Raw genomic sequence first — 14,757 nt, forward strand, 5'->3', positions numbered from 1 at the left:
ATGGAGACCATCCTGGCTAACACGGTGAAACCCCGTCTCTACTAAAAATACAGAAAATTAGCCGGGCGAGGTGGCGGGCGCCTGTGGTCCCAGCTACTCGGGAGGCTGAGGCAGGAGAATGGTGTGAACCCGGAATGCGGAGCTTGCAGTGAACTCAGATCGCGCTACTGCACTCCAGCCTGGACGACAGAGCGAGACTCCGTCTCAAGGAAAAAAAAAAAAAGCAGCAGACGAAAAAGAAAATGGTGTCTGAAAAGAGGAGAGAGCTGTGATGGTAGCTGGAGAGTGACTCAAGATAGATTCATTTTAATGTAGCAGAAACTGGAGCCTATTTACAAAATGTTCGTGGGAAAGAACCCAAAAAGAAGGAAAGTGGCTGTCTGGATGTGAGTTTATGGACTGACATCAGACAGACCTTGTTGGGACTGAAGGCCTGAAGAGTTAAGCATATGGGTGGGAGGTAGTTGAAAGAGAACCTTCCAGATGATCTGTTTTCTTCATGAATAAGTAATAAGGTAGTATCTGCTGAGAGAAGAAAGGTCGATTACGGGAAGCCTCTCAAGCACAGTAAGTCCTTATGCAAGTGGTGCGTGTCTTCAAGAGGAGGGTTGGTGGGGCCCATCCATGAGTAGAGATGTTAACAACAATGCCAGTCTGCCCAGGATGTTCTGCTGGGACACAGAAAAACACCCAGTTTCCTTCCTTTAGATTTTAACTGCAGCATCGTGAGCTGCCTTCCTAGAGGGAATTCTGTATTTTGGGGCTGTAGCTCAGAAGACTTCCATTCTCTTTCCCCTCTCCCGAGAGAGATCGCAGCTGCTTCCCAGGGTTTATGTCCATGACATAGGACTGTCCCTGCTGGGAATGGGAGAGGGAACTGCTTCCCACTCCAAAGCAGCCTTTTCACTTCCAGCTTCCATCCGCCTTCCACTCCCACCTCCCAAAATAAAGTAAATAAATCAAAGCCAGAAAAACATTCTGGCTGGAATTTTATTAGATTCAATACTGTGTGAAAGCTCCCAAACTCGCTGTGATGGTTGGACTTCAGAATAAAGGTGAAGCCTGTGAGGTTCTCCCAGGAGTGCTGGGCAGAACCCTGAGTTTTAGAACTCCCTCTGCCTTTAGCTTGTCTTGGATGTGCTCTTCCACTCTTTCAAGCTCTAAACCCTTCCCTGCAAATAGTCACCTGCCAGGGTGCCCTCAGGTTATATAGCTTGTCACCAGCTCTAAAAGGGGCTAGTGCCCAGTCTCAGTGTTGGATAACAAGCAAAAGTAATGAGTTGTTTTCTTGGGATTTTTGTGTGTTTGGTTTGTTTTGTTGTGGTGGTATGTTTGTTTTTGTTTTTGTTTTTTTAGAGACGGTCTCCCTGTGTTGGCTAGTCTGGTCCTGAACTCCTGGGCTCAAGTGATCTACTTCAGCCTCGGAAAGCACTGATATTACAGGCAGGTGTAAGCCACTGCACCTGGCCATTTTCTTGTTTTTAAAGATTAACCTCAGGCCCTAGTTATGTTATCATCCTGGAAATGCCGTCATCCTAAAAAATGATTCCTCTATAATAAAGAAATTGGGTAAAGGAGCTTTCTTACTGTATTTTTAGTGAATCCAGGCGAGGACACCTTCATTCATGGAAGGGGAAGGCTGAATTAATTGCTCTCAAGTTCTTTCTTAGCTTCAACTAAAGATCCCCTTATTCTTCAGTGGAAACTTGGCACTGAGGAGTCCCAGGAGGTGACTCAGTCGGATATGTGAGGCCTTGGCACCACTGGCTTTGCTGCTTCTCTGCACTGTGTTTGTCAGGGATATCTGGGACAGAAAATAATTTCCGCTGCTGGGGCAGCCAGAGCCTGGCATGCCCGTCTCTAAGCTGGCCTGCGCCTTGCCACCGGAAGATGTAATGTAGAGAAGCTGCTTGACCCCAAAGTAGCATTCAGAGGGCACATAAAGAAGCTCCGTTAATTCAAACACGTAGGTATTATAGAGATCCAGAGGGCCAGAGGCTGTCATTTTTTTAAAGTAACCTCTTTCTATGCTGATCAGTTATTCATTTTTCTAAATATTTGTCTGCATGTTATATGTGCTTTCAGTAAGTTTTGGATGAATTTCTTAACTTCATAAAGTATATAAAACAACTTAGCAGGATATGAGTTATGACATTTAGGGGTGTTGTCCTATTGCTTCAGAACAGTGGGGTTTTCGTGTAATACACCATGTCACATGATTTGACTAAATACAGGAAAAAAAAACCCTAAACTTGGTTTCATTGGCTCAAATATAGTTCAAGACAACGGAGGCAAAGCTAAGATGAGGAAGTTCTATACAGTTTAGGAAATAGGGGCTTTCAAAGATAATTCACAGTGATGTGAAACTGGCCTCCCAAGCCCTGATAAGTAAGTTAAATAAGAGTAGGAGCCCAGAGGGAGGTTCTTTACTCTTGAATTAAGAGAAGGGGAGCTGGAGGTGCCTCAGGTAGGGTGCGGAGGTTTGCAGAACTAGGTCTGTGTGTGTAAAGTGACTAAGGCGGGGGAGTGGAAGTTTAAGAGAAGAAATGGACCTGATCGCCTAAATCAGCCAAACACAGGGTATTGTTGTATTTCTGGATTTGTTTTCCTTATGACCTATCTTTCTCAGTTATTTAAGAAGCAAATCTAAAGGATGTTTGTTGAAACTCTCTATGCAGAACGGGTCTTGGGTGAGTTGTAGTCACCTTTAGCCGTGCTGATTAAAATTTCCCCCTGCTGCAGAGGTTATGATTGTGGTTCTTTTATCTTGTAGATATATATTTAATTATTGAAATATGTGAAAACTTTATGTTTTATTGGTTTGAAAGTAGGGTGGGTATGGAAGGGAAACTATGCCTTTTGTTTGCAAAGAAAAATTTAAAAACAATTGATAAATAGTATTTAGTGTCATATGGTTATGTCCTGCAGAACCTTCTATAAAAGACTTTAGCTTTTGGCATTTTATTACATTAATTTTTTGAAACATTATTTCTGCTGCCTAGGATCTTTGGCGGGGAAATGTACTATTTAACAATATGTTTAGTGAACTTTTGTCCTGTCATGGTAAGAAGAAAGCAGCTATAACTAATTAAGGAGTTACTCTTATTCATTAACTTGTAAAACTCTAGTTTAAAAAAAAAAAAACGAAAGAAAAAACTGCTGGTCATTTTTTTTAAAGTTTTGTTTTTTAATTGACACATATTTATGGAGTACAGTGTGATGTTTTGGTTCATATGTACATTGTACAGTGATCAAAGCAGGGTAATTAGCCAATCAATCATCTTAAATATCACTTTTTTGTGGTAACAACACTTAAAATCCTCTTGAGGTATTTTGAGATATACAATACAGTATTATTAATTATAATCACCTTGCTGTACAATAGATCACCAGAACTTACTCTTCCCATCTAATTTTGTACCTGTTGACAAACTCTTAGTTTCATTGATTCTGTTGTTTTTCTAGTCTCTTTTTCAATTATTTCTGTTCCAATATTTGTTATTTCCTTCCTTCTGCTAACATTGAGCCTAGTTTGTTATTTTTCTAGTTCCTTGAGGTGTAATGTCAGGCTGTTATTTGAGATCTTTCTTTTTTGATGTAGGTGTCTATTGCTGTAAACTTCCTTTAGCACTAACTTTTGCTGCATCACATAAGTTTTAGTATGTTGTGTTTCCATCTTCGTTTGTCACAAGATATTTTTACATTTTTCCTTTATTTTCTTTAATTTCCCCTTTAATTTTTTCTTTGACTCGATAGTCGTTTAGGAGCGTATTGTTTAATTTCCACATATTTGTTAATTTTCCATGTCCTCCTGTTAATGTAGAAACTATTCTAGTTTCATACCATTGTGATCAGAAAAGATTCCTGATATAATTTCACGCTTCTTGACCTGTCCTAGAGAATGTTTCATGTGCACTTGAGAAGAATATGTATTCTGTTGCTGTTGGGTGGAATTTCCCCTGCAGGCCACCCTTAAAGGAACTCTAATGCCTCAGACCTACATTTGGAAAACATTTATTAAGGGGTGATTATTTACCCACAAAAGAATCTTTTACTTTACTACATGACTTGCCCTATACAGTGGACTTCCTATAGATTTAAATGTATTTGCAAAAGCATTGATTTTACAGTTAACCTTCAAGAACATTAAGAGTGATACTGATTGCATGTGTAAGGGATTCTCTTATGTAGATGTATGTTGTGTGTATGTACACATGTATATGTGTACATTTACATATGTAGTCAGGAAATAAGGAATAGTTATAATGAACAGGAGAACACAAGTATTTTTCATGGATAAGAAAGGAAACGTTGAAAAGAGGATGATCATTTTAATTTAGTCTTTCAGTTGATAAAAAGGGTTCATGCTTTTTAGTTTGCAAACAAGGCAGCACTGCATAGCTGATAGAATGAAAATAGGATAAAATATTCTTAATGAACATAAACACTTGGTGGTGTTTTTTAAAATATACAGAAATAAACATCAGGCCATCACAGATTGTGTCAAGATTTTGAGGCTAACCAAAAAACGGGGAACCCCCTGTAAGTCTAAGAGATGGCACCATGGAGGTAGTGACTTTTGAGTTGGGCTTTGAAGAATTTGACAAATGATGGAAAAGAGTGTTGTTCTAGGCAGAGTTGGCAATAGCTTGAGCAAAGGTTTGCAGATCAATGTTACTTTCTGTTCAGAATCCTCCACTGCCTTTCCATCTCACTTAGAGTAAAATCCAGTTTTTATTCTGGGCTGCAAGTGCTTTCTGGATCTACTCCCTGCCCTATTCCTTTCTGTGCTGTGTTTTCCGCATTAGCCTGGAAGATATGTTAAAGCAGGGGCTTTGTTTCCTCTTGTTAACCTCTGTATTCCCAGTGCCCAGAGCAGTAGTAAGTGCTCAATAAATAAATGTTGAATGAATGAAAGAAATTCTAAAATTATCTACTGTGCTGGAATGTTTGAAGGATAAGAATGGCAGGGAGGGAGGGTGTATGTGGAGTACTGGTCTTGAGGGCAGTGTAAAATTTGGGGACATTAGGGAAGCATCTATGATGTTGCTGTGAAGTGTTTGCTAATATTACAGTGTAGAGAATGGATTAGAAGGACAAAAGAGCAAGATAGCAATACCAAATGAAAGGATGTGTCAGTGGGTCCTTCATTCAGTTGACATTTGAGTGGTTTCCCCATGCTAAGCACTGTGTTAGGTTCTGGGGTACACAAAGGTGACTGAGAAATGGTTTCCATGGGTAGTGCCAGATGTGTGAACATCTTGTAGCAAAGGACTGAGCAAATGATGTGGTGGGGCCTGAACCTGGGCCTTGTCAGAGGCGTGGGAAGGAGTCTGAAGTCTCATTGGTAGTTTCTTGATGTCAGTAGTTCCGAGAGTTCCCAGAAAAAAAGAGGAAGCCTTCAGTGAAACTTTTGTTTTAAAAAATTGATTGATTGACAAGGTCTTGCTCTGTCACCCAGGCTAGAGTGCAGTGGCACGATCATGGCTCACTGCAGCCCTGACCTTCTGGGCTCAAGAGATTCTCCTGCTCCAGCCTCCCAAATAGCTATGACTACAAACACGTACCACCATGACTGGGTAATTTTTTAAATTTTTGTAAAAACAGAGTCTCGCTGTGTTGCCCAGGCTTGTCTTGAACTCCTGGCCTCAAGAGATCTTCTTGCTTTGGCCTCTCAACCTGCTGAGATTACAGACTTGAGCCACCATGCTTGGCCCTTTAAGGGAACTTTTAAAAATGTTTTTAGTTTTTTTTTTTTTTGAGACAGAGTCTCGCCGACATCCAGGCTGGAGTGCAGTGGCGCGATCTCAGCTCACTGCAACCTCCGCCTTGCAGGTTCAAGTGATTCTCCTGTCTCAGCCTCCCAAGTAGCTGGAATTATAGGCATGCACCACCATGCCCGGCTAATTTTTGTATTTTTGGTAGAGACGAGGTTTCACCATGTTGACCAGGCTGTTCTTGAACTCCTGACCTCAGGTGATCCACCTACCTTGGCCTCCCAAAGTGCTGGGATTACAGACGTGAGCCACCATGCCCAGCCTAGTTTTATTTTTTTAATACAGGGACTTAACAGTGATTTTAAATTGCATCTTGCCCAAAAATTAGTAATGTGTTGATTGACCCATTAGTTCCAGGAGAAAGAGGTATACAGGAGCAGTGTTTTAACTCCGAGTCAAAGTGTCACTTCTGGGGCACAGTTTGTCAGAATAGTTACAGGATGAAATATTGATGTCCTGTAGAGTGCTTGATTAAAATAAGTGAAGTGGCAGGTGGGGAGGTATTTTATTTATTTATTTTTATTTTATTTTATTTTATTTTATTTATTTTGAGACGGAGTCTTGCACTGTTGCCCAGGCTGGAGTGCAGTGGCGCAATCTCAGCTCACTGCAAGCTTTGCTTCCTGGGTTCATGCCATTCCTTATTTATTTTGAGACGGAGTCTTGCACTGTTGCCCAGGCTGGAGTGCAGTGGTGCGATCTCAGCTCACTGCAAGCTTCGCTTCCTGGGTTCATGCCATTCTTTATTTATTTTGAGACGGAGTCTTGCACTGTTGCCCAGGCTGGAGTGCAGTGGCGCGATCTCAGCTCACTGCAAGCTTCGCTTCCTGGGTTCATGCCATTCTCCTGCCTCAGCCTCCCAAGTAGCTGGGACTACAGGCATGAGCCACCACACCCAGCTAATGTTTTGTATTTTTAGTAGAGACAGGGTTTTACCATGTTAGCCAGAATGTTCTCGATCTCCTGACCTTGTGATCCACCCGCCTCAGCTTCCCAAAGTGCTGGGATTACAGGTGAGAACCACCGCACCTGTCTGTAGGGAGGTATTTTATACCCCACATGTTGCCACAAATGTATGGTAATATTGTTGGGAGAAATGGATACTTTATCAGCCCAGATGGGACATATAGAATCTAAAAAATTGAAAAATAACTTTTACCAATTTTTGTGTGTGGGAGGGGATGTGTGGAGAAGAGACAGAGATTCCCTTATAGGGCTTTAAAATGTGCTATGCTAAAAGAAAGTTTGTTTGCAGCCTGGGAAGACATTTAGACTACCTAGTTCTTTGGGTTCAACTGTTTATGGTTTTTCTTGTCACTTATTTAACAGTTTCAGAACATAAGGAGCATATTGTCACTTGTTCCTTATTCGTTGAGCCTGTTTATCCTTGAAATACTGTGGTGTAAGTTGAAAGACTACAGGTTTAAATTTTACTTCTGCCATTTGTGTGATTTTGAACAAATTATTTAATATCTGAGTTGTATATTCCTCATCTGTAAATGGCAATAGTATTTAATCTGTGAGTAGTGTATGTAAAAGGATCCTAGCTTGATATTTGGTGGGATCTAGGTGGCCAACAAATGTTCCCCTTTTTATTGTATTAATAGTAAAATGTGTATAACATTCACCTGTGAAGGACACTTAGGTTAGTTCCATACCTTGGATATTGTGAATAATGCTGCTGTAAACATGCGTGTACACATACCTGTTTGCATCCTTGTTTTCAGTTCTTTTGGATATATACCCAGAACTGGGGTTGCTGGGTAATATGGTAATTCTATGTTTAACTTTTTGAGGGACTTCCAGTCATTCTCTGCCTTTGTTTTTTAGTTTACTCTGCATCATTTATGCATATCTCCTTTAAGATCCAGAATTGCTAGAGGTCAAGGTTGAGATCAGCCAAATTCACTTTAGTGCCTGGTAGTCTCATGGTTTTTCTCCACTTCCAAACATGTCCAAACCTTGTCCAAGCCTCCCACTGTCTGACTTCTACTGTGAAAAAAGCCGTTCTTCTTTCTTTTGCTTTTTTCTTTCTTAAATCTTCTCCCCTTCGATTGCCTTTTCTTTCCCTCACTAATTCTTTCCTTCTCACCTCCTGCCTTCTATAAAGGAATGCTGGGGAAAAGGTCTTGCAGGGGTTACTTCTCCATCGCCACTCTCAAGCCTACCCAGACCTGGAGTTGCTGTCTTTGTGAAGAGGGACATAGAAACAGAATGACATCCAGATGCTAGATAACATCAATTTACAATAAACTGTAAGCCAGACTTTCAGAAAAATTAGCACCTGTATAATACTAAAAAATGCCAAGTATTTGGGAAAGGTTGGGTGGGGAATGAGAAAATAGCATCATCCATGGGAGTAATTCAACTGTCAGGGCTGCCAGCCTAGCACGCTGCTAGCAACAGCTGGGAAGAAATCATAAAGTGAATTTTCCACAGACAAACCAGCCAGAAATAAACACCAGACTGCCAAGTCAGTGTGATTTCTTAGTCATAAAAGGTACTTTTCATTCCTGTAATCCTGATTGGCCTGGTCAATAATTAAAAGTCAACATTCAGTTTTATTTTACTTATTTCTAGGACCATTATAGAATCCTTCAGTCATTACATATCTGGTGAGACCTTAGTGATAAGTAAAGGATATCCATGCACTTGAGGGGAAGGAAGTGTTCGTATCTGAAATAGCTAGAATAGTAACAAAGCACCCTTTAAATTCAGGCAGTGGCAATGAGCTACTGGTAACAGCCCTAAGGAGAAAATGAGCAGCAGCCAGAATTTTGAGATTAATTTTAATAATTTATTAATGAATGGACCAGCAGGGAAGAAGTGGGAAGGATATGGTCAACAAGTGGCAGGAATGAAGAATTCAGCTGTGGGGAAGGGGTAGCTTTTGCTTAGAAAGTTCACCACACACGCCTGCCCTATAAGTTGCAGTGAATTCTGTGGAAGTGATTAGAGTGGAGAAGGAACAAAGAGGGTTGGAATCCAGACGTTCCATGACTAACCCCAAGATGACTAAACTGAATGCACCCACAGAAAGGGAAGTGACATTTACTGAGAACACATTTTATGCTGCTGCATGCTTAAAATGCTTTCTTTGTGTTCTCAGTCCTTACCAGTCTGTGAGGGGGGTTTATTTTGTCTACATTACAGATGAAGAATCTCACGTGCAAATGAAGAAAGTCGCCTGGCCGATAAGAGATCGTTTGAAATGAAAGGATTCCAGGGTTTCTTTCTACTGAGCTTATTCAATAAGTAGGGCTTATTATACTGTCTAGAATGGTGCTATCCTTTAGAAATATAATGTGAACCCCATGTGTAGTTTAAGACTTTCTGGTAGCCATTTAAAACAGGCAAGAAGAGATAGGGAAGATTAATTTTAATAGTATGTTTAATTTAACCCAGTATATCAAACTGTCATGTCCAAGCTATATACATATCATGTCATCAGCATTTTAAAATTACCAAGAGAATCCAGTGTGTACTTTAAAGTCCATCTGAATTCAGACTAGCCACATTTCAAGTTGCTGCATGTGACTGCTGGCTACCAAAGTGGACAGCATAGCTCTAAAAAAAAGGTAGAGAGACTCATCCTAAAAAAATTGAAGGTAGAGGCCCTGCTTTGAAGCCATTGAGAGGAATTATGGTGGGGAAAGAAAGCAGCTTCACCTGAGGTGGAAAGCTGTGTGGAAGGAAGGTACCATACGTAAAAGCAGGGCTGCTCTTGAAAGGAAAGAATGTGACCTTATCATGCGAGGACATTACTGACTGAAGGGCTATTTATGGAGAGCAGCAAGGTCATACCGACCTTTATCACCACCGCCCGTGGTGACCACAGGAAGGCTCTGTGGTGTTGACTGCTAGATGCTGAACCGTATTTGGGCGGAGTTGCGAGGGTGCTGTGTCTTGGCAAATCTACTCACCATTAGGAGTGGAAACCACAGCCTTTAACGTGTGTGTGGATGTCATTCCCAAAGAATCTTTTCTTCCAGTGCCTTTTTCAGATGAGGAGGTGTGATGTGTGCTTGAGGAAGTAAGCATGAACCAACTACCTTATATGGGAATTCCCAGACTTCAGCTCCACCCAGACCAAGATAAATGATGGTTTCAGACTGCTATTCCAGCAGAACAGGGGCCGTCCTGTGTTTGTAATATTCAGTCATTTCTTCCATGCTTTCTTACTTTAAAAAATATTCTTGAAATTTCCGCTTGGTCTTCTTTCTCCTTGTGACTCTGCCTCCTTTATGGTCTTTGTCCCACTTGGTTGTTTGTTGCATTATACATGGTTTATTTTGTTGCTGCTGCTGTTTTGTAGTCAACTATGTACTAGGAATCAGTGTACCCCCCAGGTCCTGTTCTTGGCGCTGAGCTATGGGACTTTAATTCGGTTCCTTCATCTGAAAAATGAAAAGGATTAGAATTAGAGTCCTTTATAATTTTGGGGGGCCCTCATTTTGCAGCTCATTTGGAGCCTCATTTTTTTATTGTGGTAAAAAACACATAAAATGTACCATCTTAATCATTTTTAAACTCGACAGTTCAACAGTGTTAAGTGCACAAGAAGTTGCTACTTATAATAAAATGTCAAATAAGATCTAGAGGCTTGAGGAGAACCTGAGGTTATCTGTGGAGGGTGGAAGGCTTATGCTGGAGTGGCTCCCTGAGAGCGAAGATCAGGAGTGAGGGAACGATCTCCCAGTATTCACTTGCAGAAGTAACTTAAAACTGCTAAAAGTATGTGTGTCAGGGCTTTGGCATTCTGTCCAGACATAGAAAGACCTGATACTGTTTTGACTTCCTGTGTCTCAGTAGCCATTCAGCAGCCAACATTTGTATAGTATTTTATCTTTCTCAGCTTATTTTTAATTAATAATTAATACTCTTAGTATTAATACAAATCAATTCGTAATTCTTACAAGAGTGTGAGATAAATGAGCATGTGCTGTCTTCAGTTGACAAAGGAGGAAATGAAAGGGTCTGAGGAAGATGAGCTGTAGATCACACGGTAGCTGTGGAAGGGGCAGAGAAGCCAGAGAGTGGCTCAGGAGTCTGGTGATACATATGATGACAACATTTTAAAAATAAGAGGTGGGGAAAATCACTTTTTGGAATATTAACATAAATGTAAAATGATTTACAGAACATTTCAATGGAATTCAGTTAGGTCTCAGATTTTACGTTCCCCATTAAGGGTGTATGTAAAGAAAGGGCATGTTGGCCAGGCGTGGTAGTTCACGCCTTTAATCCCCAGCACTTTGGGAGGCCGAGACGGGCAGATCACCTGAGGTCAGGAGTTTGAGACCAGCCTGACCAACATGGAGAAACCTCATCTCTACTAAAAATACAAAATTAGCCAGGCGTGGTGGCGCATGCCTGTAATCCCTGCTACTCAGGAGGCTGAGGCAGGAGAATCGCTTGAACCTGGGAGGCGGAGGTTGCGGTGAGCCGAGATCGCGCCATTGCACAGCCTGGGCAACAAGAGCGAAACTCCGTCTCAAAAAAGAAAGGGCATGTTGGGCATGTTGAGGAAATAGGAGCTTGAAGTATGTGCAATGGTTCATTAATTTCCCTACGAAACCTTTTTTTTTTTTTTTAAGACAGAGTCTTGCTCTGTTGCTGGAGTGCAGTGGCATGATCTTGGCTCACTGCAGCCTCCACCTCCTGGGTTCAAGCAATTATCCTGCCTCAGCCTCCTGAGAAGCTGAGATTACAGGCACACGCCACCACACATAGCTAATTTTTGTGTTTTTAGTTGAAGCGGAGTTTCTCCTTGTTGGCCAGTCTGGTGTCGAACTCCTGACCTCAGGTGATATGCCCACCTCAGCCTCCGAAAGTGCTGGGATTACAGGAGTGAGCCACTGTGCTTGGTCAAAACATCTTAATTGGACCTTTTTTAAATTCACAGACCACTTTGAGACTCTAACACTTACGACCTTCATAGAAAAAAATGCACAAAGGCACATGCATAGAAAATTTGTGTGTAACGTCAAGGAATTCATGCCCCCAGTCCCTCCACAGCAACACATGATTGTAATGATGATTGCATTTCTGAAGACTTTTTTAAAGCCTTTTTTTGGATAGGAGAGTTAAAATGTGAATTCTCGATAATTGAATAAGCAGCAAATTCACTAGCAGTCACTAGAGGGTGATATTTTCTAGCATACAACATCAAGTTCTTTCTGGCAGGTTGCCATTGTAGGTTCCTGTGTATGTGCTTGCTTGTATGTATGTCTGTGTCTGTGTGTGAGAGAGACAGAGGCACACACACACTGTCTCTACCTGCATAGCTAAAAGAATTTCTTTGTGCATGTTTCTTTTTTCTCCTTTTCACTTATCTGTAATACAAGCAGAAATGCTTTTTCCTCTTTTTTTTTTTTGAGACAGAGTCTTGCATGTTACCCAGGCTGGAGTGCAATGACGCAATCTCGTCTCACTGCATCCTCTGCCTCCCGGGTTCAAGTGATTCCCCTGCCTCAGCCTCCTGAATAACTGGGATTACAGGTGCCTGCTGCCACACCCAGCTAATTTTTTGTATTTTTTAGTAGAGACAGAGTTTCACTATGTTGGCAAGGCTGGTCTTGAACTCCTGACCTCGTGAGCCACCATGCCTAGCCAGAAATGCTGTTTTTTTAAAAGCCTTCTCCCACATGTTCTACAGATGAATTCTGCATGTTTTCTAATATATCCTTGTTTTTCATCATCCCAGGAATAGCTGCCAATTATGAGCACCCACCGTGGTTGGCTGTGCACTGGGTGGCTTATGAACTTTGCCCCTTATCCCTACAACTGCAGCATGTGTTATTTCATAGGTTAGGACCTGATGTGTAAGTAGCTGGCTCAAAGCCCTCCATCTGGTAAGTTTGCCGGTATATCATCAGTTCATAGTATTTCCGTTTGAGAGTTTCCCAAACATTTCCTTATACTAGTTTCATAGTTTAAGATCTTAGATTTAAGTATTTAATTCATTTTGATTTGATTTTTGTTTATGATGAGAGGTAGGGGTCTAGTTTCATTCTTCTGCATTATGGATATCCAGTTTTCCCAGCACCATTTATTAAAGAGACTGTCTTTTCCTCAAAGTGTATGTTCTTGGCACCTTTGTGGAAAATGACTTCACTGTAGGTGTGTGGATTTTCTTTCTGGGTTCTCTGTTCTGTTCCATTGGTCTGTATGTGTGTTTTTATGCCAATACCATGCTGTTTTGGTTACTATATATATACGTAACGTATTACACTCACCAAACTATGGAGGATTCACCACCAGAGTAGGAAGCAACAGCCTGGGCTCCAGAGTCAGCCGCTTGTCTGTGCGCAGCGAGGGAGGGTCTCATGAAGTTTCAGTGCTGTCTGGGACTCTAGCTCTTTTTGTAACAAGTTGTTTGGCATGAGACCCAGTCACGAGTGCCCTTCGTGACTGGGCTCAAGGAACACAAAAAGGTCACAACTTGTTTTTGCGATTGTCTATTGTTTTTCAATAACTAACGTATAGGAATAGATTGAAATAGAGATTTCTCCGAAACAGCGCTGGATGAATGCCTCAAAGGGCTCACACAGCCTGTTCCAGAACTTGGTGACCATTGTTTGTGTCCATGTTCAGTTGAGTTCAAATATAATATTTAACTTTTCCTCCACACACGCCTGGCTAATTTTTGTATTTTTGGTAGAGACAGGGTTTCACCATGTTGGCCAGGCTGGTCTCAAACTCCTGAACTCAGGTGATCCACCCACCTTGGCCTCCCAGAGTGCTGGGATTATAGATGTGAGCCACTGCACCCAGCCTAGAATTGTTTATTCTATTTCTGTGAAGAATGTCATTGGCATTTTGATGAGGATTTTATTGAATCTAGAAATTGAGTAGTATGGACATATTAACAATATTGATTCTTTCAACCCATGGAATGTCTTTCCATTTTTTGGTGTTCTCTTCAATTTTGTTCATCAGTGTTTTATAGTTTTCATTGTAAGAAATGTTTCACTTCTTTGGTTAAATTAATTCCTGGGTATTTTATTTTATTTGTATCTATTGTAAATGGGAGTACTTTTTAAATTTCTTTTTCGGGTCATTCACTGTTGGCATATAGAAATGGTACTGACTTTTGTATGTTGATTTTGTATACTCCAACTTTACTGAATTTATCAACTGTAATAGTTTTTTGGTGAAGTCTTTAGGTTTTTCCAAATATAAAATCATATCTGCAAACAAGGATAGTTTGAAGACTTCCTTTCCAATTTGGATGCCCTTTATTTCTCTTCTCTGATTGCCCTAGCTAGCACTTCCAGTACTGTGTTGATAACAGTGGTGACAGTGGCATATTGTCATGTTCCAGATTTTAGAGCAAAGGCTTTCAGTTTTTCCCCACAGTATGATACTAGCTGTGGGTCTGTCATATATGGCTTTTATTATGTTGAGGAATGCTTCTATACCCAGTTTTTTTAGGGTTTTTTACAATCAGGAAGTGATGTCAAATTTTATCAAATGCTTTTTCAGCATCAGTTGAAATGATCATAAGGTTTTTATCCTTCGTTCTGTTGATATGATGTATCACATTGATTGATTTATCACATTGATTGGTTTGCATGTGTTGAACCATCCTTGCATAAATCCCACTTGATTACAATGAATGATTGTATTGTTGAATTCTGTTTTGTAATATTTTGCTGAAGATTTTTGCGTCAAAATTCATCAGAGATATTGACCTGTAGTTTTGTTTTATTATTATTATTTTTTTATTGAGACAGGGTCTTGCTGTGTTGCCCAGGCTGGAGTGAGTAGTTTAATCATGGTTCATTGAAACCTCAACCTACTGAGTTCAAGCAATCCTCCCATCTCATCCACCTGAGCAGCTGGGAGTATAGGCATGTGCCACTATGCCCGGCGAATTTTTTTGTATTTTTTGTAGAGACGTATTTGTATTTTTAGGGTTTCGCCATGGTACCCAGGCTGGTCTGGAACACCTGGGTTCAAATGATCTGCCGGCCTT

The 14,757-nt window shown here is 40.8% G+C and overlaps 1 protein-coding gene across 19 annotated transcripts in view; it reads left to right on the top strand.

Moving 5' to 3' along the window:
- Positions 1–14,757, top strand: part of LIMS1 (LIM zinc finger domain containing 1) — a 142,613-nt gene that overhangs the window by 44,115 nt on the left and 83,741 nt on the right. For 2 of the 19 annotated variants that reach the window (XM_065526778.2, XM_074011222.1), the window contains exon 1: positions 35–567. The exons of 10 other annotated variants lie outside the window; for them this stretch is intronic. The gene's annotated coding sequence lies outside the window, so the exon portion shown is untranslated. Of the gene's footprint in view, positions 1–34; positions 568–1,840; positions 1,967–2,304; positions 2,581–14,757 lie in introns of those variants that run through there. 7 more of the 19 variants (XM_065526775.2, XM_074011220.1, XM_065526776.2 and 4 more) reach the window with 4 other exon arrangements.

The sequence above is a fragment of the Macaca fascicularis genome, chromosome 13, assembly GCF_037993035.2.
Source record: "Macaca fascicularis isolate 582-1 chromosome 13, T2T-MFA8v1.1".
NCBI classification, from domain to species: domain Eukaryota; kingdom Metazoa; phylum Chordata; class Mammalia; order Primates; family Cercopithecidae; genus Macaca; species Macaca fascicularis.